The following is a 21,621-nucleotide window of genomic DNA, read 5'->3' as shown; positions in this document are numbered from 1 at the left end:
TGTTTAACACAAGAGTAGATATTTCCAGTAAAAACACTCAGTCTTTCATCTTTGCAACAAGTTATTTTTGCTATGAAAAATGATAGATGATAGACTGATGGCTGGAGAGAGAGGGAGGGACAGATGCGGGGGGTGGGCTCTTTGAACCTGCTGCAAAGGGGAATGCAAAATTATAATTAAATTCTGGATATTATTTTTGATATGGAGGTTCTTTTGATGTGGGTAGCTTTATTTCTTAAATTACAGAAGATACCTAACTCAAGACCAAAAGCAATGGCTTATAAATCTTGCTTGGTAATAGGCAGTATGTATAGAAAATATTCATATCTACATATTAAACAAATAACTGTATATGCAATGTCAGGGGATTCATGCATGCATTGGCCCTCACATGTGAGTGCTGTGGAACTCTATAAATACCAGCCTGGCAATGTGTGGACTTAGCAGTCTCTTAGAATTTCTGTAGTTCCAGCAGTATTCCTCTAATCTAAGTTCCCTTTGGCAAGTCTTTGGAGAAGTATGTTGAGTTTCTTGGGGGTACATCCTCCAAATATTCTGAAAACCTCCAAGTAGTCTGAATTTCTAAGAAAAGTGGATGTTAAGGTACCTACCTTTCCCATGAGTTAAGTATAGGCATTCAAGTATATTTAATTTCATGAGGATAGAATGCCTATAGTTATACAAGTCGATTCTATGTATTCAGTATAAACTCACAACTTTTTATTCCTACCTTATGTTATTATTCTGTGTAAATAACTTGATTATGGTTCAATTACCTTTAATAAAACAGTGTATTGGCATAACATTCCTGTACACTACAAATGACTATTTTTTAATATGTAATTGGAGATGGAATCTCATGGATGTTTCTACCTACAGTAGCTTCATAAAACAGTCCTCAAGATCTCAGACTCCTACATAGCTAGAAATATATGTGTAAGCCATTACTGCCAAATTATTCTTCCCTTTGGCCTATTTTTAAAGTAATATTATGTTCCCTGACTATTGAGTTCAAACTCAATAATGTTTACATTCCTTATATATTTTGGAGAATACACACACACACACACACACACACACACACACTTTCTAGATATTTTCTTCCTTCCTGTGGGTTCAATCCTCAGATGGTTGATCACTTCCTTTCCTATTCAGAAGCTTAATATTTTGATATGCTATAATATGAATATTTGGAGTTTATATCTTTGATTATGCTATATATCTAAAAAAATCACTGCCCATCCCATTCATTGCAATCACCACTAATCCTTAAAGCATTTTGCCTATGTGTTACTCTAGTGGTTTTGTATTGTCTTATTTCATGTTTAATTTTTCAGTTTGGAGTTGACTTTATGTATGGTGTGAGACAAGGGGCTGATTTTATTTGGCTGCATAAATATATACAGTCTTTCTAACACTGCAGATAAGATTGTCTTTTCCTATTGTATACTCTTCTCAGTACTATGTAGAAAATGAATTGGCTATAAATATATGGATTTATTTCTGGGCTCTTTGTTCTGTTTATTCTTCTGGAGGTTTCTTTTGATGTCACTAGTATGATATTTTTGTCATGACAGTTTTCTAGGATATTTTGAAGTCAGGTACTGAAAAGCCTCCAACTTCCTGCATTTTTCACTAAGATTATTCTTAGTGTTTGAATTCTTCAGTGATTGCTTTCTTGAAATCTTATTAAGCAGTTCACTGTTATTTTTATAGGGACTACAGTGACGATATAGATCATGTTGGGTAGGACCAATATATTTACACTGTTATTTATTCTAATATATGAGCAAAGATAGATGGTAGTGATAAGTCTTATACAATTATAAGGTTTGGGCTTGATGTATATTAAAATAAAGAAGTGTGGGTGGCAGACTCACACTAGGTGCTAGATAAGTGACAATCATCATCTGAGAAAAGATTAGACAGGACAACATATGGCGTTGTTTCTTATCAATTCTCTCTGGAGAATATACCTGTTTGTGTCTAGCTATATCTATAATCATCTATACTTAGTTTCATAGCCCAATCTATATCTATCTGTATCTGTGTATACACACATATGCATATGTGATTTCTAGCTTTGTGTACACATTAATACATATATATATATATGTATTTTATCAGTAGCTAGATATTTGCTTGTGCTCTGTTTTTTGTATAATACAATTTCTCCAAAGTACCAATACCAAACTTAAAGTGCAGGGTATTTTTTTCTAAAATACACTGTAAGATGACCATATCCACTAAAATATTTAAGATGTTCAAAAACCAAGCTCTGACAATCATGTAGCTATAGCAAGCTACTAACTCTTTAGCTTAAATCAAGTCTGGGTTTGTTTAGCATTTTGCTTTGCAAAGAGTAGGATGCGAAAGAGAATAAAAAAGGCCAGTAGGCAGTGCCTAGGCCATCTGCCATTGAGCCACTAAGTTCTAGCCCTTGAGGGCTATAAACCAAGTGGAGGGAGAAGAAAGTGAAGACAAAAGCTATATGAAACTAAAAGACTTGACGTGCCCATCCTGGTCCAGCACTGGACTAGCTCTTTTATACCAGTTTGTTCCAGCTGTAACTCTATCTAATGACTGTACTATTTAAAGCTGGCAAGGTCATAGATAAGACATCACTCCAATTACAAATAAAAACATAAGGTCATAGTGGTCAGGATATTAACATTGAAAGTTGAAAACATTATACCTTTGTTATTGATTAACTTTTGTGAATCTTTCCTAACACATTCCTGTTAGCCCAACATAAGGCTGTATTTCTATGAAGAGTTTTAATGGTCCTTCAAACAATGTTTATCCCTTAGTATTGCTCCTAGAGTTGCCCACTGCAGTGCTTTTAAGAAAAATCATGAAGTAAATTGGTAAATGAGAATGGAAGCAATAAGATCCAAAGAATGACAGGTTATAATAACTGAGATTTGTAACTTTCATCAACTTACAAAGCAAAATAATCACACACATGCATAGATCTAAAGTTTTTAGCAAGTACTGTGAGTGTTGGTTAGACAAAGAAGTTCCTGTCATTGGCACTTGTTTTGAATACTACTCAGTCCCAGACATTTGCTGATACGAGAGCTGAATGGTAATTGAAGAAAAAGACTGCTAATATGAAGTTCTTCACACTCCAAGTTGATTAAGATATGTTTAAGCACACATGTGCTGAGAATTTTGCCTTTTTATCTTAGCTGTCATGGTCAGAACATGCTAGTATTAAAATCATAGTCTTAGACTTAGATTTTAACTCTGGTTCTGTTTCCCTAGCTACCTAGCAAGAGTCTTCTGATTTTTATCGGTTTCTTAATTCATAAAATAGCAAAAAAAAAAAAAAAAACTGATAGAGTTAAGTACTTGCTTAAAAAAGAAAAAAAAAACTATTTGATTTAGGCATGGTTAAAAAAACAGGGAGCAGGGGCTAGGGATATGGCCTAGTGGCAAGAGTGCTTGCCTCATATACATGAGGCCCTGGGTTCAATTCCCCAGTGCCACATATACAGAAAATAGCCAGAAGTGGCGCTTTGGCTCAAGTGGCAGAGTGTTAGCCTTGGGCAAGAAGAAGCCAGGGGCAGTGCTCAGGCCCTGAGTCCAAGCCCCAGTTCTGGACCAAAAAAACCCAAAAACAAACAAACAGGGAACAAGGTAGAAATGGTCCCACTGTAGAGCCAGGAGGATAAATGGTTTGATATATTTAAATGGTTAGCAAGCAATTAGAAGACTATATTTGTTGCTGTAATTAGTAAGTTAGGACACTGTATTGAAACAAGATGCAGAGTATAAAAGTACAGCAGAAGGAGATTTTAATAAAATTTGTATCAGGTATTAAGTGAAAAACAACTCTCTGAGGTAGACACTAGTGATTCATGCCTATAACCACAGCTCCTCTCGGGCATTGTGGTTCAGAGCCAGTAGAGCAGAATGAGATTCTATCCCCAATTAATTAACAAAAGTTGCACTAGAAACGTGGCTCAGGTGTTAGATCACCAAGCCAGGAAAGAAGCTGAGCAAACATGATGCCTCAAGTTCAAATCCTAGTACTGCAAAAGAAAATCCATAAAAATGGTGTTGGGATATTAATGGGTATTGCATTGAATTTGTAGATAGCCTTTGGCAATATTGCCATTTTGATTATATTAATCCTCCCAATCCAGGAGCATGGGAGGTTTTTCCATTTCCTTAGTTCTGACTTAATTTCGTTTTTCAAAGTTTTAAAGTTCTCCTCAAAGAGGTCTTTCACTTCTTAGGTTAAGGTTATTCCTAGGTATTTTATGTTTTTGGAGGCTATTGCAAAGGGGGTTGCTTTCCTGATATCAGCCTCTGTCTTCGGGTCGTTAGCATACAGAAAGGCCATTGATTTTTGAGGGTTTATTTTATATCCTGCAACTTTGCCAAAGTTTTGGATCAGCTCTAGTAGTTTGGGGGTAGAGTCTATGGGATTCTTTAGGTATAGGATCATGTCATCTGCGAAGAGAGAGAGATTAACTTCATCTTTACCTACTTGGACCCCCTTTATATTTTCTTCTTGCCTGATTGCTCTGGCTAGGAATTCTAGAACTATGTTGAAGAGCAGGGGAGAGAGAGGACATCCCTGCCTTGTTCCTGATTTTAAAGGGAATGGCTTTAGTTTTCCACCATTTAGAGTTATGCTTGCTGTTGGTTTGTCATAAACTGCCTTGATTATATTCAGGAATGTTCCCTGGAATCCCAGTTTTTCCAGGGCTTTTAGCTTAAATGGGTGCTGGATTTTATCAAACGCTTTTTCCGCATCCAGAGATAAAACCATGTGGTTCTTTAGCTTGCTCCGGTTGATGTGGTGGATTACATTAATTGACTTGCGTATATTAAACCAACTTTGCATCCCTGGGATTAATCCAGTTTGATCGTGGTGTATGATTTTTTTGATGACCTGTTGAAGTCGATTGGCCAGAATTTTGTTGAGAATTTTTGCGTCTATGTTCATCAGGGAGATGGGTCTATAGTCCTCTTTCCGTGATGAGTCCCTGCCTGGTTTTGGGATGAGGGTTATACTGGCTTCATAGAATGAATCTGGAAGTGAACGTTCTCTTTCAATTTCATTGAAGAGTTTGAGAAATATTGGTGTGAGTTCTGTTTTGAAGGTCTTGTAGAATTCTGCAGTGAATCCGTCTGGACCTGGGCTCTTCTTGGATGGGAGATCATTTATTGCCGTTTCTATTTCGATACTGGATATGGGTCTGTTTAGGAGGTTTAAATCTTCATGGTTCAGTTTGGGGATATGAATTTTTTCTAGGAAATCGTCCATTTCTTCCAAGTTCTCGAATTTGTTGGCATAATATCCCAACACCATTTTTTGATGAAATAAAGGAAGCAATCCAGAAATTCATATGGAATAATAAAAGACCTAGAATAGCAAAAACAATCCTAAGCAGAAAGAACAGTGCTGGAGGAATTACAATACCCAACTTCAAGCTGTATTATAAAGCTATAGTAATAAAAACAGCTTGGTATTGGCACCGGAACAGGACTGAAGACCAATGGAACAGAATTGAAGACCCCGGAATGAACCCACAGACCTACGCCTACTTAATCTCTGATAAAGGGGCTAAAATAATAGTTTGGAAGAAAGATAGCCTCTTTAATAAATTGTGCTGTAAAAACTGGCTCAACTCATGCAACAAACTAAGAGTAGATCCTTATATATCACCCTGCACCAAACTCAATTCCAAATGGATTAAAGACCTCGAAATCAAAACAGACACCCTGAAAACACTAAAGGAAGGAGTAGGAGAAACACTTGGGCTCCTTGGCGCAGGACGAAACTTCCTTAACAAAGACCCAGAAAGGCTACAAATCAAAGAAAGGTTGGACAAATGGGACTGCATCAAACTGTAGAGCTTCTGCACGGCAAAGTACATAGCTTGCAAGATAATCAGAAAGCCCACAGGCTGGGAGAAGATCTTTACCGGCCATTCAACGGACAAAGGCCTCATCTCTAAAATATATGCAGAACTAAAAAAATTACCTTCCTACAAAACAAAACCGCAAAGAACTAATAGCCCACTCATCAAGTGGGCTAAAGACCTACAAAGAGACTTCTCTGATGAGGAAATGAGAATGGCCAAGAGACATATGAAAAAGTGCTCTACATCACTGGCCATAAAGGAAATGCAAATCAAAACAACATTTAGATTCCATCTCACCCCAGCAAGAATGTCATATATCAAGAAAACTAACAATAACAGTTGTTGGAGGGGATGTGGCTAAAAGGGAACCCTACTTCATTGTTGGTGGGAATGTAAACTGGTTCAGCCACTCTGGCAAGCAGTATGGAGATTCCTCAGAAGGCTAAACATAGAGCTCCCCTATGACCCAGCAGCCCCACTTTTGGGCATCTACCCAAAAGACCACAAACAAAAACACACTAAAGCCACCAGCACAACAATGTTCATTGCAGCACAATTTGTCATAGTGAGAATCTGGAACCAACCCAGATGCCCCTCCGTAGACGAATGGATTAGGAAAATGTGGTACATATACACAATGGAATTTTATGCCTCTAGCAGAAAGAATGACATTGCCCCATTTGTAAGGAAATGGAAGGACTTGGAAAAAATTATACTAAGTGAAGTGAGCCAGACCCAAAGAAACATGGACTCTATGGTCTCCCTTATTGGGAATAATTAGCACAGGTCTAGGCAAGTCACAGCAGAGGATGACAAGAGCCCAATATCTATACCCTTATGATCACATAAGATGATGCTAAGTGAAATGAACTCCATTTTATGGAAATGATTGTTATATCAGAGTTGTAACTACTTTCAACATCCCATGTGTATCTGTAGTTTCTACTATTGATGATGTTTGTGTATCACCTTCTTGTGATTGTATCTACATTATCTCTGTAATCTTATCTGAGTGTATGGGAAACAGTGTGTACTGGTATTAAAATTAGGAAATTCAAAGGGAGTACCAAAATTGAGAGACAAAGGGTAAAATAAGAGAAACAACAACAAAAGCAATACTTGCAAAACTGTTTGGTGTAAGTGAACTGAACACCTCTGTGGGGGGGGAGGGAAAAGGGTAGGAGGGAGGGGGGTATGAGGGACAAGGTAACAAACAGTACAAGAAATGTATCCAATGCCTAACGTATGAAACTGTAACCTCTCTGTACATCAGTTTTATAATAAAAACTTAAAAAAAAAAGAAAATCCATAAATAATAATAAAGCTATTTGGCCTATAACAAACATTTAATCTACTATCTCAAGAAATAAAATAGTTTGAGTTGACCAAATGTAGCTTCACTAAAGATCTAAGTTCTATGAATTAGACAAAATAAAAGTAGAATAGCATACACAAAGAATCTCAAAACAAAACTGAAAGAAATAGAAAGGGCCATAAATACTTAAGCAAAAACTTTCATCAACCTTCACTCCAGAATGAGGTGAAGCAGAAAGAACACATCTCAGCAGCGTCCACAAGACAGTGGTGCTTAGTCTCCTTCATTATAATGCCCCTGGGCCAGTCCAAACCTATCAAGCATATTTCAATTCTAGGTAACTGGTAAATTCTCATTCTTGGGCTGATGATGAACAATTGATACACAGTATCTTTGCTCTTCCAAGTCAAAATGAGAAATTCTAGAAAACAGAGAGGTCCTTGTGCTTACTGTGCTTGCTTTACAGATGACATTTCTAGAATTTAGAAGTTGCATATAATGTTTAGAGAATATATTAAACTGTAGTTAGGAAAAATTAAGTATCTTAGCCAAAATTAGCATTGAATAAATAATATATTTAAGTATTTTGCTTTTAGATATGTGCTCCATTTTAGAAAAACTTTGAGGCTGCTCTACATCTAGTGTTTATTTTAGAAGTGATTGTAACTATGTTCAGAGGTAGGTTAAATTTTACCTGTTTCATCTCTGGGTTTGGGGAGGATGAGAAGAAATTGTGTCAAAAGCAACATTTCTTACAGTTATCATTGGTAAGAAAGGAAATAGTTGTTTCCTTATTCTTGAGACCTCTTAATTTTTGTTCATTAAGATGAAGACTGAGAACTTTTTCTTAGACTTTATGCTGTTTTGGCCCATGAAAAGATTGTAAACAACTCACAAGAGATGATTGTAAAATTTTCAGCCATTTTTGAGCCACTTTACTTTGCATAGGAAGTTTAACAATTAGAAAAATTCAAGATCATTGCTGATGTGTATCATTGGCATGAAGACAGAGGCTGTATGTTGTGGTATGCACATTAATAGTACTTATTCTATACCAATTATAAAGTGAGTGTGTACAACTTAGACAGGTTAGCTGGGCATGTTGTTAATTGCACTCAATAATTCACTCATAACACCTACCTATGACCTGTAAATCCATAACAGTTCTGCCTCCCAAACAGATCCAATGTGTATGGGTTTCATTGTTGCACTCTTTCCATAATTCTTCTATAAGATATGAGAAGAAGCAGAAATGCACATACATGCATACATAGATTACATACATGTGGAAGGTAGCAACAAACACAGAACATTTTTTTCTAACAGTGTTGGCATTCAGTTCATATTCCAAGAGCAAATTCTTAGCAGAAAAATTTAAATGAGTTAAACACCATACTTTCTAGTCACATTTGTGAAACTACATTTGATGTTGCTTGTTGGCCTCCAGCTATTAAAATCCACCATGTAGTAACAGGTCATAGCCATGTGTGGGTTAGAAGACTGTGGTGATTGATTTCTTGGAGACTATAAAAGTCAAGAGATTTTAAGTTTAAAAAAAAAAAAACCCTTTGCTAATTAGCTTGGTGCATGCAGGACATGGGCAATTGCATTAAGTAATGATGACTATGATGACATGGTATTACCAGTGGTTCGTTAAAAGGGGTTCTAAAAGTGTTCGGTTAATGCTATTCTTTTCAACTAAAAGCCTTTCTTCCTGCCAACCTGTTCTGACCCAGAATCACTCTGAGATCCATCAGACAAAGATGACAGAAGTAAAAGTACAGCCTCTACAAGAGTGGCAGTTACTGTAATCTTTGAACCCATCCCATTCTCATTCGTCTCCCTATTGGCTGCTTTATTTTTAGAAGTCATTAATGAAACCACTCTACATCAGTGTCAAAGATGCCAGTAACTACTGCTAGATTTGAAGATCTCCTAACAGAACGAAGATTACAGGAAAGGTAATACTGTTTTCTTCTTGAGATCAATTGGATATCTGTTTATCTAACATGGACTAACCACCACCAACACACACACACACACACACACACACACACACACAAACACACACACACATTCTAAGCATATCAGTAAGTCCTTATAGTTCTTGAAATCCTGCTTTCCAGTGACATCTCCAGGAGACACTTGAAAACATCTGTAGATGAATCAATGTATATTCTCTACATAATGTATGTTTGGTAATGTAGCTCAGTGGCAAAGCACTTGCCTAGCAAGTGCAATGCCCTGGGTTCGATCCCTAGTACCAAAAAAGAAAAGACAAAAAAAAAAAAAGTAAAAACAACCCAACTAAAAAAATGTATGCATTTCTAGCTGTTCAATCTCGTTTGTGACTCTTTTCTAAGCAATATTCATTCTATTGAAAGGCGTGGAAAACATGTCAAGATATAGACATAGGCAGTGACTTTCTGAATAGAACTCCAACAGCTCTGGAAATAATTGCATGATTGACAAATAGGATTGCATCAAATTAAGAAGATTCTGTGAATCCACTAACCTGTGTTTGACAACTAGGGGAGCAATGGGGAGATGATGAGATGAGGTAAGGAAAGATTACAATGAGGCTGGTGTTGGTAGCTCATACTTGTTATCCTAGCTACAGAGGCTGAGATCCAAAGAATAGCAATTTGACGCCTGTACAGATGGAAAAGTCCACTAGACTCCATTTCCAAAACAAGAAATAGCAAAAAAGCCATGCTTTAGGTATGATTCAAGTTGTAGGACAGTAGCCATGCAATTTAGTTCAACATTCTTAAGGATTTGAATTCAACCCCCAGTACCTATAACAGCAAACAGATAAAAATTAAAAATGAATAGTTACTGTGATACTTTCAAAGGAAAAAAGGGGAGAAGTTTGTGTACAGAAAAGTAAATCATTACCAAGGTAAAGAGACATGCTGAAGAATCAAAGAAAATCACCAGTGGGAATACCAAAATTGAGAGACACAGAATGAAAAGACAAACGACAACAAAATTAATGCTTTCAAAACTATTTGGTGTAAACCAACTGAGCAACTCATGGGGGAGAGGGAAAGGGAGAGGGGGAGGGGCTAAAGAGGGAGGAAGTAACAAACAGTACAAAAAATGTGTCCAATGCCTAACATATGAAACTGTAACCTCTCTGTACATCACTTTGACAATAAATAAGAAAAATAAATAAATTTAAAAAAGAATAAATAGAAAAAAAGAAAATCACCAGCAAGAATTCATCTATAATATATAAAGAACCTCAAAAATTAAGCATTGAAGAGCAAATAATGCAATCATTAAATTGTCAAATGATGTGAGACTGTTCTCAAAGGTACTACAAATAGTCAGTAAATCCACAAACGAGTTCAACTTCTTCAGTCTATTGAGGGTCCATCTTCCAAACAAACAATCCAACAAGAAGCTGACAAGAATGCATAGAAAAAAGAATCATTACAAACTATGGAAATGATCCCTGAAAGTATAGTCTTGCAACAACAATACTTACAAGACAATATATTGTAAACAAACTGTACAACTTGGGGGGTGGGATGAGGGAGGAAGGAAGGTGGGAGAAAAATGATGGAGGAGATAACAAGTTATACAAGTAATGTAACATTGCTTTATGCATGCGACTGTAACCTCTCTGTACATCACCTTGACAATAAAATAAAGTTTAAACAGGAATACCACATGAGCAAGGTATACTACTTGTGGGTATGTTCAAAGAAATAATATTCAGTAGAGATATCTGCCTGCCTATGTTTATCCTTGAACTAGTCACAAACCCAAGTTAAAACAAGGCCTAATTGAATCATTCATAATGACACGATTGATATTTTTGTTTACACAGCTCTCTCGATCTCTTGAATTATCTAAATGCCAATTCTAGAAGTAAAATTAATTAAAAAATTTACCTATTCCTAATGCAAACTTGCTTTCCTGCTTTACCATAAACTTTCCTCTTTAAAGCCTCACTAATAACTGCACTTCACTTAAAGTTGTGGTGTTTTCCAGTTATTCATTTGCCTCCCTCATTAAACAAGTTTATCTTGAATTCTTGTTATAAGTAAGTCTCTGTGCCAGGTGCTGAAGTAATTACAAAGAAAAATATTCCCCAACATTGCTCCTTCAAGAGAGAATAATTTAGTCATGGAGGGAGGTTGGAACATACCTAATTAAATTTTGCTCTGACTTGTGATATGTGGGCAAGAAGTGGAGTACAAGGTCTGTGATAGCAAAGAGGAAGTGACTGTCTATTAATGACAAAAACAATTCATTCTAAGTGAGTGAAAAGTGACTTGAATACTAAGAAATAAATAGAAAATGGAGTAAAGCACACCAAGGCTGAGCAAACTGAACATGCAAAAGGCCTCTGAACACAGAAAAAGGTAAATGGATTCAAGACCTATGTGTGGTGGCCTGTGAGAGGAGTTAATGTCACTTGGAAGGACTGACAAATAATAAAGAGTATAACTCTTTTGGGACACTAATTTTTGTTGTTAAGAGGTTTGAACACAAGTGTTTTGAACTTAGGCAGGTGCTTTCTATCGCCTGTGCTATGCCTCCAGTTCTTTTCCTCTGGTTCTTTTACTTTTTGGCAGTACTGATGTCCAAACTCAGGGCTTTGAAAGACGGTACTCTTATCACTTGAGCCATACTTCCAGCCCTGTTTTCTCTGCCTAGTTGATGTCTTGACTTTGTCTAACCCAACTTGAACCATGATCTTCTTATTTACATTTTCAGGTCATAGATAAGATGACAAGTGCCAAGTCTTTTATTTTAAGATGGAATCTTATGGTTTATTTGTTTTTCATTGAGTGGGCCTTTAGCTGTGAACTTCTCAATCACAACATTCTGTATAGTTGGGATGAAAGCTATGCCAGCTGAGAGCAGTCAGTTCTGAATGATGCTAATATTTGATAATTTTTCAGTTCCATTCCTTTAAAGTCCCTACCAAGATAGTCACCAAGTTCCAGCCTACTTTTTGAGGACAGGACACACATCTATATTCATCCATTGTATTTTATGTATTGTCCAGTACAAGTATATTCACATAAATACACACAAATAGTAATTGAACTTTTGATTATTTATGCAGTGCCAATGAAATTCCTGACTTAATAATAGTATACTTTTTTCAAATTGCAGAATAGAAAAATGAAAGGAATTTTAAAAATATTATTCTCTCACTACTGTTATTGAATTCAATCTCTCTCTCTTACCCACATACACACAGTTTAATTTTGCTTGTAACCTGTTTTTCACTAATTTCCATGTCATCAAAGAATTTTCAGTACATAAATTTCATTGACTTTTTAGGTGTTTAGGTACCTGTGGTTCCTGCATTTTGAGTTTGGAAACTGTCTGTTATATCCTTCCACTTGCTGTCATTCTTCATCAAACCAACTTCACCTTAGAACTGGACTGCTGCAAGGTCATACCACTTCCATCTACTGGGGCAAAGTGAACTTATGGGGATATGACTTTTTTTTTTTTGAAATCCCTTAGACTTAAAATTCTGTTAAGATGTCTCCATCATTGGCCCCTGTAGCATTGTGCCTTGCTTACTTCTCTCATCTTGGGTGGTGCTGCTGCTCAGGGCCTGTGCTCCTGAATGCCATGCATCAGTTTCCCAAACACATAATCTCTATCCTTACCAGGGCCACATAGAGACATTCTTCTTCCCTGATATCTCTTTCTCCTTTCTTCTTTACATAAATTTCTCAACTTTAAGCTCCTTTCTCTCATTCCATCTTCTCAGAAAATGCTTCCCTGATCACTTGGAAATACCCTTACATTATGTAGCATCCACTTATGAAACATTGCAAATAGATATTTATATCTCAGCTTACAATTCCATTCTCTGACACTTCCATTGAACTAGAAGCTTTGTAGATATGAGAACATTACCTGTTTTATTTGTCAATGCATGTCTACACAGTGTATGTGTAGACAATGGATGTCCAGAGGCAGGCAGATGTTGGGCTGATGCTTAGGGAGATTCAGGCAGTGGTTCTCAAAATGAGTTCCTGCACCAAGAGGCACAGGTCATAGGCATGTGGAAAGGGGCTCTACTGGACCTATTGTTATCAAGCACCCTGAGAATGGAGATTAGTCATTTGTCTTTATTCCCTACAGAAAATTTGGATATTGACTACTTTGCCAACCTCTGTTACCAAGTGTCTCTTCAGAAAAAGAACATGTTTTATATGAGTGTGAATGCAGCTGAAATTTCTTAAAAGTGTGAGATTTCAGTCTTAAATATCATTGAATGTAATCTCTTATTTTAGTGACAATGCAATAGTTTTTTTTTATCTAATGATTATCTAATTAGTTTATCTAATGATTAGTGATAGTTCTGTTTATGAATAGTTCTTTTCAGATAATGAAATATACATAGTTCTCATACATATAAGATATAATTATGCAGTCCTCAAATATGAAGTTATTCTTAGATTATTAAGTGAATTCAATGAACATAGAGACATTGCAATTATTTTTACTTTTTGTAAATTGTTTCAAACAATTCATCTAAATGATTTTAATAGATCTTTTGCCTTTAAGATACTTTTTCTTAAACTGATTTTACTTATTATATTGAAATGATCATTGTTTTTCACATATGGAATAGTTTATGAAATAGAGCTCTTTCACTAAACATCAAATAAGAAAATTAATCACTGAGGATAAGAATTCAGAACTCACCCATAACACCTGAGCTATCTGACCGGCATACTGGACGGAATGTACTCAACACCATGGAACATGGCATGCATTCATGGGAAGAATGAAAACAATAAGACATGTGCAAATACTGACTTAAATATACTGAGGACTGTTTCTTAGGTATGCTATTTCTTCTTAATACCATTTTCATTTATTGTAAATTGTGGGTTTTCTGGTTTATCTAAGGAAGATCATCTAAAGCCCAAACTTTCATCTGCAGAATTGTAAATGATGGACCACTGACCATAGTTGTCTATTGGATTTTAAATAAAACACATTTTAATCTGTGAACTCTATATATCCCTTAGAAGTAACATGCAGAGAATATATGTATGTATTTCCAGTTCTTTGATTTTCACATTTAAAATCTATACAACAAACCTTTAATTACTTATTTTTCCTCAAGAAAAGAGCACTTATTTCCATATCAATAGTTACCCGTTCAATGCAGATGTACAAAGTGAAAAACTTTCATAAGGGGAATCACTTGGTATTATTTAAAAATGAATGAAAATACATACAGGGACACAACTACATTCTTTTAAAAGCCATGAGAAATAAAAATAGAATTTTGAAAACATCTTTTTCCTGCTAGTATCCCAGTGAAACTCATACCCCCTTTAGTTTTAACATGTAGTCCTGAAATAAGCTTCTTTAAATTCAATATTTTTCTGACTTTCAACTTTTCAGATTATTACTTAACAAAAATAATCTTGCATGAAACCATTTCTTAAGAACATATAAAACATATACTTTTACAAACAATTATTTAACTATTAGTTAAGAGTGTAATTTGGGATTAGTATTTCTATGAAGTCCAACACATGCTTTCACAAATAATTATATAACTATTAATTAAAAGGTAAATTTTTGAATAACTATTTCCATGGAGTCCATAATTAGATACATGAAAAAAAGCCAAAGCTTTAGAGATGTAGAAATTGTTTTGAATGCAAGATAAACATTGATGCTTAACAACCGTATTTTTAGGTTACAGCATTTCTTATTTTTCAAAACGTACTTCTAGAATTTCAAAATAACAGATACATTCATTCACAATTCTGAAAAAAATCAATATCAATTATCTCTAATGGGTTTCTGTATATCTATGTAAGACAACAAAAAAGTAATATAGATTTCCTAGGCTGATGCACTTTCAAACATACCACAGTCAGAATTCTGGGTTCAGCTGCATTCGGAAGCCTTCATTGCTGACAATAAAGTCTGAAATGACAATCTTCTCTAAAACACTCTTCAGCTTGACACCCGAAAGTTCTGCCTTCCACTGCCTGCTTTTTCCATTAGCTACACTCTTACATCCTGAATGCTGCACAAAGCATTTGACTCTAGGGCTTTTAGACAATTCTTTAAAACGCCTGCATCTGAATAATGACTTTAGCAAAAAAAAAAAAAAAAAGAAGAAGAAGAAGACAATTCATCTCTTCATAAGAATGTCTGTATTGCTTTTTATTAGTTCATTCTTAGGGGGTGGTTCTTGGGGTTGGGTAGGGGGCTGACGTATCTGTCACTGGTTAAGAATATCTGTGTATGAATCACCTAAATGACATTTAGTCATATAACATTAGTGACATTTGAGGTTTTTACCGTCAATTTTTAATAATCTATATTACATGCTAGTTGAATGATCTGGACAGCTTAACACAAAAGGTGGAAGGGAGGTATTTGTATTGACAGTAAAAAAGGGTCAGGCAAACCGATGATGTTTTTATTGATAATGGAAGTATTATCTTTTTTAAAGTTGAGTGGAATCCACTGAAATTACTTTTTATTTGTGTATTTTATTTTAAAATTATTTACAGGGAATTTTCTTGTTAACTGCACAAGGGTACAGCAGAAACGAGTGTAACTTTTAGAAAATTATGTATTATATTCATTCTGAGCTGACATGATTACAATCTGAGAACAATAAAATATGGTTGTTACTTAAAAATAAGTAAATAAAATTGAATGCTTTTGTCCCCAGTACCTCATCTTCCAGTTGAAATGCAACTGAATTACATTTAGCTTTTAATTAGATACTGACAAGATACAGATCCTAAGATGCCACCAGTTACTGGTCATGGCCTTGACCTTAATGATTACAAATGGGTTTTCCAACAGGATTAGGAAATAGTAAATTTAACTTCTTTAAATTAGGAATAGTATATAACTATAATCACTGTGTTTCAAGAAACCGAGGAATTAAAATCAATAAATTTCTGTCACTAGAACCATCACCTGAAATTATTGTTTGAATTAACAATATGTCAACCACCTCCACAAACAATTAAAACATATTTGAAAATCTGCAATTATCAGAAAGAGTTCAACAAAACTAGTAGGCTTTGTTTTGTTGATATTTTCTTTTCCATTGAGAAGCATAAAATCTGCTCAAAATACTCATTACATTGTGTTATTTGGTGGAGTTAAGAAGACTGCCTGCTACAATAAATGCAGAGGGAAGACTGCGGAGATGAAGAGTATCTCAGTTTCTCATGTTATAAACCCAGGAGCCTCAAATGTTATCTTCAGCACAAGTCTGTGAGGAATACACAATATTTTTGTCCCTTATGTATACCTTTATTTTATAGTAATGTAAATATTTTTCCTAACTACTTGTTATCCTGGTCTGGTAGCCTCTATTAACCACTCGTATCTATCTTTATTATCAGCATGACAAAGTACAGTGTTTGACAGTTGTGGCTTTCTGTATATAATTCTTGTCTACTATTTGTTAGGTGTAGGTAACATCTTTGAAATGGGACTAAAATGGACTCCACATTTCTAGAGTCATTATAAGGACACAGAAGTCATGAATGAAATCCCTGAACTTAGTAGATGTTAGTATTTTATTAATTTAATATTACTTGTACCATTTATGTTGAAACTTCCAATGTAGGATTTAAAAACATTTTTATTGTCAAAGTGACGTACAGAGGGGTTATAGTTGTATATGTAAGGTACTAAGTGCATTTCTTGTCAAATTTGTTACCCCCTCCCTCATTTTTCTCCTGCTGTCCCTCCACTACAAGAAGCCCCTCCCCAAGATGTGTTGGTAATTTCCCAAATATTGCCTTATGTGTATCACTGTTCTATTGGTTTGCCTTTTGTCCTTTGTTTCACCATTTTGTGTTCTCCTTCCCTTCTCTAACACAGACACAGACACACACACTCACAGACACACACACACAGGCACACAAGCATGCACACATGCTAACTAGGTGATTTTTTTTTGTTTCCGTTTTTATTTTTGTGGGGTTTTTTTCCTGCCAAACATATAACCTGGAGTTCTTATTGGTGGTATGCCTCTCAATGAGTTACATTTTATTTATTATGAGCTTCAATAGATTCTCATCTGATTTTCTCATTGCTTTTATGCCTAAGCAATTAGGAAACTGGTTGATGTAAGGCTGCAACTGATTGAACGTAGGCTAGAATCAAGTAGAACATTCTCTGTACCATTTAACTGGTATGCCCACGCATCATTGAATTTACTTTAAAAATCCATATATGTATATAAAATTTCTCCAATTCTGATTTTGGAGCTAAATATTCCAGGAAGACTGAAGAGGTGTAACTCACAAGATGAATTTTTAAGCATTCATGAGGAAAAGCAATAAATTACTGATTTGGGAAGCTTCCTGTGTATCTCATTATAAACAAATTAGTGCCAGGAGTGAGAGCAACTTTGACACCTTATTTTGTTTCTTTGTTTCATGTACAAAATAAGACTTTCTAAATAGAAAAGCCTGCTTTTATTTTCCTGCACAGTCAGTCATTCTTGTAATCAACATATTCATCTCTCCTTTAATTTTATGATTAGAATTAAAATGTCTCCATGTTTGGATTCTACTAGAGACCTGCTGTATTTCAGTTCTCTGGCCAGTTGTTGGCAGCTGTAGGAGTTTTGTGAAGATGGGAAATGTGTTGGCTTTGTTCGATTTTCTGATTGGCAAGTCAAATTTCAAGTGTTTCAAATGCATTTATTGTGGAAAATGTATTTGAACACATTTAATCAGTTGAATATTATGTAACCACAGTACTTCACACAGTTCACTTTGTGACTAATTTTTCTGAGGTAGAATAATATTAAATTCGTGAAAAACTCCACTTTTAGGTTTGTGTTGACACAGCATACATTACAAACAAATCAGTCTAGTTCTTAGATGTTGTTAGCCACATAATTACGGAAATTCAAATCTGCCTACTTAGAGCAATGTTTCAAGGTTTTAGAAAGGAATGGGTCCTATCTATGATTTTATTTCCTTTAGCTAGTCATTTAACTAGAGGTAAACAGGTCTAGGAGCTTTGTTCATACCTAGTCAAACAGGCTAGGAACATATCTTCTTAAATTATGTTATCTTCACTGGCCAAATGAAAATAACTTCTCTTTATTATAATTGAGTTACTGAACAAATTAACAAAATATTATCTATATAAGGTTATCGGTACACATTAGGGGAAAGAAACTAAAATATTCCTTCCAAGTTTTTATTTACTAAAATAGTGAACTTCTGATGGATTCTTGCGTTGATAGTGTCTCAAAATAGAAAGTTGTTTTGGGAAATAGAACCATTTTTATTTAGTCATTAATTAGCTGTGTAAGATTTTAAACTAGCAATGGTGATATGGGTTAAATCTAAAAACACATGAAAAGAGCTTTATGAGATCTAGTTTTCATCATACAATGATAAACCCTATAAATATTTCTTACATGTAATTCTTAGTGCTAGTTGTTTGAAGAACTAAGGATTTTTATGTAATTGGCAACATATTGCACATTGTTTTAAAGTACATATACAGTCATTTTCTTTTTGTTTGTGATTCAAACTCAAAGAGGCTATTACCACTTCGTTGATACATAATGATATCATGAGATCACTCCCTAGTATTTTAGGGGCTTAGTTTTAAACGTAATTCTCTGGTTTGAGTTAATGCTATTCTTAAGTGGTATTTGTTAATCTTGACTATGATATATAGTGTATAAATTATCTCATATTTGATCATGTCAATTAAAACAGCCAGAGGAATGCATTTAAGCATTAATCTTGTAGTTTTAAAAATCATCATCTGTATGTATGTGTTGGAACTAGGGAAGGGAAAGGGAATGCCAAAATCCAGAGACAAAGAATAAAAAGACAAACCAATGCAACATCAATACCCAAAATTATATGGTGTGAACCAACTGTACAACTCATGGGGGGAGAGGGAAATGGGGAGGGGAAGGTGGGGGATAATGATGGAGGAGGTAACAGGCTGGATAAGAAATGTACTCATTGCCTTACGTATGAAACTGTAACCACTCTGTATATCACTTTAACAATAAAGAAATGAAAAAAATCATCATTTTTTGGAAACATATGCAGTAGCAAGCTCAGAATACTAAACTCTGTGTGTGATTTTCAGGCAAAGATGTAAAAAATGTCGTAAGTAGTGTCCATATCAAAGATGTGTCCTAGAGAACATCAAGGTTTTTTCACCTATCTATCATGTGAGCAGTGTCACCTGTGTTACAGAAAGTTATTCCCATGAACTGCTGAGAGAATATTGAACATCATCTGCCATTGGCACTTCACATAGCCAAATTTAATGGCTTTGTGATCTAATCTTAATGAACTAGTAAAATATTTATGTCAAGAATTTGCAATAATATTTTTTGTCTGCAATACACAGCACCATTCTAAAAGATAAGCTTTTTAATTTGAAAATAGATTTATAATCCCAAAACCAGAATGGATAACATACTTAATTTTAGCAACAAAAGTGATGGTGGGAGGAAAATGTCTATAATCTACATGGATTATGCGACACTATTCCTAATTGACACTACAGTAGATAATCCCTTTAGACTAGCATCTAGAGGACTTAGGACATGGCTACATGAAGCAAAAAAGAAATTCTAGTTCTGAGAATTAGTCTGTTGTGCACTGAACTTTATGGTTTTTATTTTTTTCTTGTCAGTGCTGGGCCTGAGCACTTCCCTGGCTTCTTTGTGCTCAAGGATAGCACTCTACCACTTGAGCCACACTACCACTTATGGATTTCTCTATAGATGTGGTGCTGAGGAATTGAACCCAGGGCTTCACATATATGAATCAAGCACTCTACTAGTAGGCCATATTCACAGCCCTGAAATCTATGTTTAAATGCCATTCATGATAGTGTTTATATTAATGAGATGTACAGCAGCAATGTTTATTTATCCAAACTACCTTAGAACCCACTCTACTCATTTGCTCTAGAATTTAACTTTATTTAACTTGCAGGCAGCCCAGGCAATCCAGATAATGATACTATGCCAGTTATTTTTCTCACACTAGAAAACTACCTCCTGATATTTCCCAGTCTTTTGAGTATGTTTATAAGATTCAAATTTGTCTCCAAACTTTTTTATCCTTTTAGTTCATATTTATCACTGCTGCTAGCATAAACCTATGTATATAATTAATAATAGTGTTGGAATTTTTGTCCCAATTTAATGTATCACTATGAAAACTTTTATAAATGGAATTTTATTTATTTATTTTTAAAAAAATTTTTATTGTCAAACTGATGTACAGAGAGGTTACAGTTTCTTATGTTATTCATTTATAAATGGAATTTTAAAGAGATAAACCATTGTAGATAATGTACTATTGCTTAAATATTATGTGGTTCCTTCAAATATTAAATGAATAAGATGTGTTTAAATTAATACTGTGAGTACTTTGTGTCAAATTGGATATTAGAGATTTTTTCTATGTCCCTGAGAAAAAAATAGTTTACATTAACAATCACTGGTGTCAGCTAAGACTGCTGGTCTCTTTATATTTATTAGAGTCTCCATTATGTTTTGCCAAGAAACAAACATTTCCAAAACAATGATGATGGGCATAAACTGGTTCTGGCTGGTTTCTTGTAATCTTAGCTGGACTCTCCCATGATTCTCATATTCCTGGCCTGTGAGGCTTAATTTGATCAAGTGGACAACAGGGCTACCTTCTCACTTTACACCAGAGTAACTCTCCAATTTTGCATACCCTATACAGATAGAATAGTAAAACAGAGGAGGGGTGGGCAAGATGTTTTGAGTTCAGAGATCAATGCTGGCACCGTTATCACGACTGTAGTGATCTGGTCAAGTGAAGACTATGGCCAATTCAGGTCTTTGTTAATGTGAGGAGATGCTAAGTCTTATAAAAGACATGCACAAGGGAAAAAGGACTATGTCCAGGTTTTCAACACATTGCCTCTGCGATCCTTAAAAATGGCTTCCATTTTAAACCTTGAGGCTTACTAAATGTAGACATAGATCAAATTTAACACCATCTCTAACTTCCAAAGCCTCTGCACATTTTTCATGGATAATCTCAAAAATTGGAACGAAAATGCTATACAGTTTTTCCCCCATATTTCTTTGTTCCAGAATACAAAAGTTTGCACACAGTTTTTTAAAATACTATTGATTTATCAATAATACTACATCATATAATATATTAATATTGCAGATATGCTTTCTTTCTAAAATATGACTTTCAGCACAGGCAGCTTTAACTTATATCAGTTAGACACACATTTTCCAAAGATACAAGTTATTGTTCTAAAAACTAACTCTAAGTCAACCTGGAATTTCTTATGAATGGAACTCATTGATTGCATTATTTTAAGCAGTGAGTATGTGTTAAAATATTACCATCTATCATGTACCAAAACTAAGGGCTGGGATGTAGC

General features: G+C 35.0%; 1 protein-coding gene and 1 long non-coding RNA gene across 3 annotated transcripts in view; both read right to left on the bottom strand.

Moving 5' to 3' along the window:
• Positions 1–21,621, bottom strand: part of Ano3 (anoctamin 3) — a 317,815-nt gene that overhangs the window by 109,323 nt on the left and 186,871 nt on the right. The window lies entirely within an intron of this gene.
• On the bottom strand, positions 1,192–14,164 carry LOC125361287. Its single transcript, XR_007212930.1, has 3 exons — positions 14,005–14,164; positions 10,719–10,720; positions 1,192–1,203 (listed from the first exon to the last, which is right to left on the bottom strand). It is a non-coding gene; the product is annotated as an uncharacterized LOC125361287 (long non-coding RNA).

This window comes from Perognathus longimembris, chromosome 13 (genome assembly GCF_023159225.1).
Source record: "Perognathus longimembris pacificus isolate PPM17 chromosome 13, ASM2315922v1, whole genome shotgun sequence".
NCBI classification, from domain to species: domain Eukaryota; kingdom Metazoa; phylum Chordata; class Mammalia; order Rodentia; family Heteromyidae; genus Perognathus; species Perognathus longimembris.
This window is presented reverse-complemented; position numbering and strand designations above follow the sequence as displayed.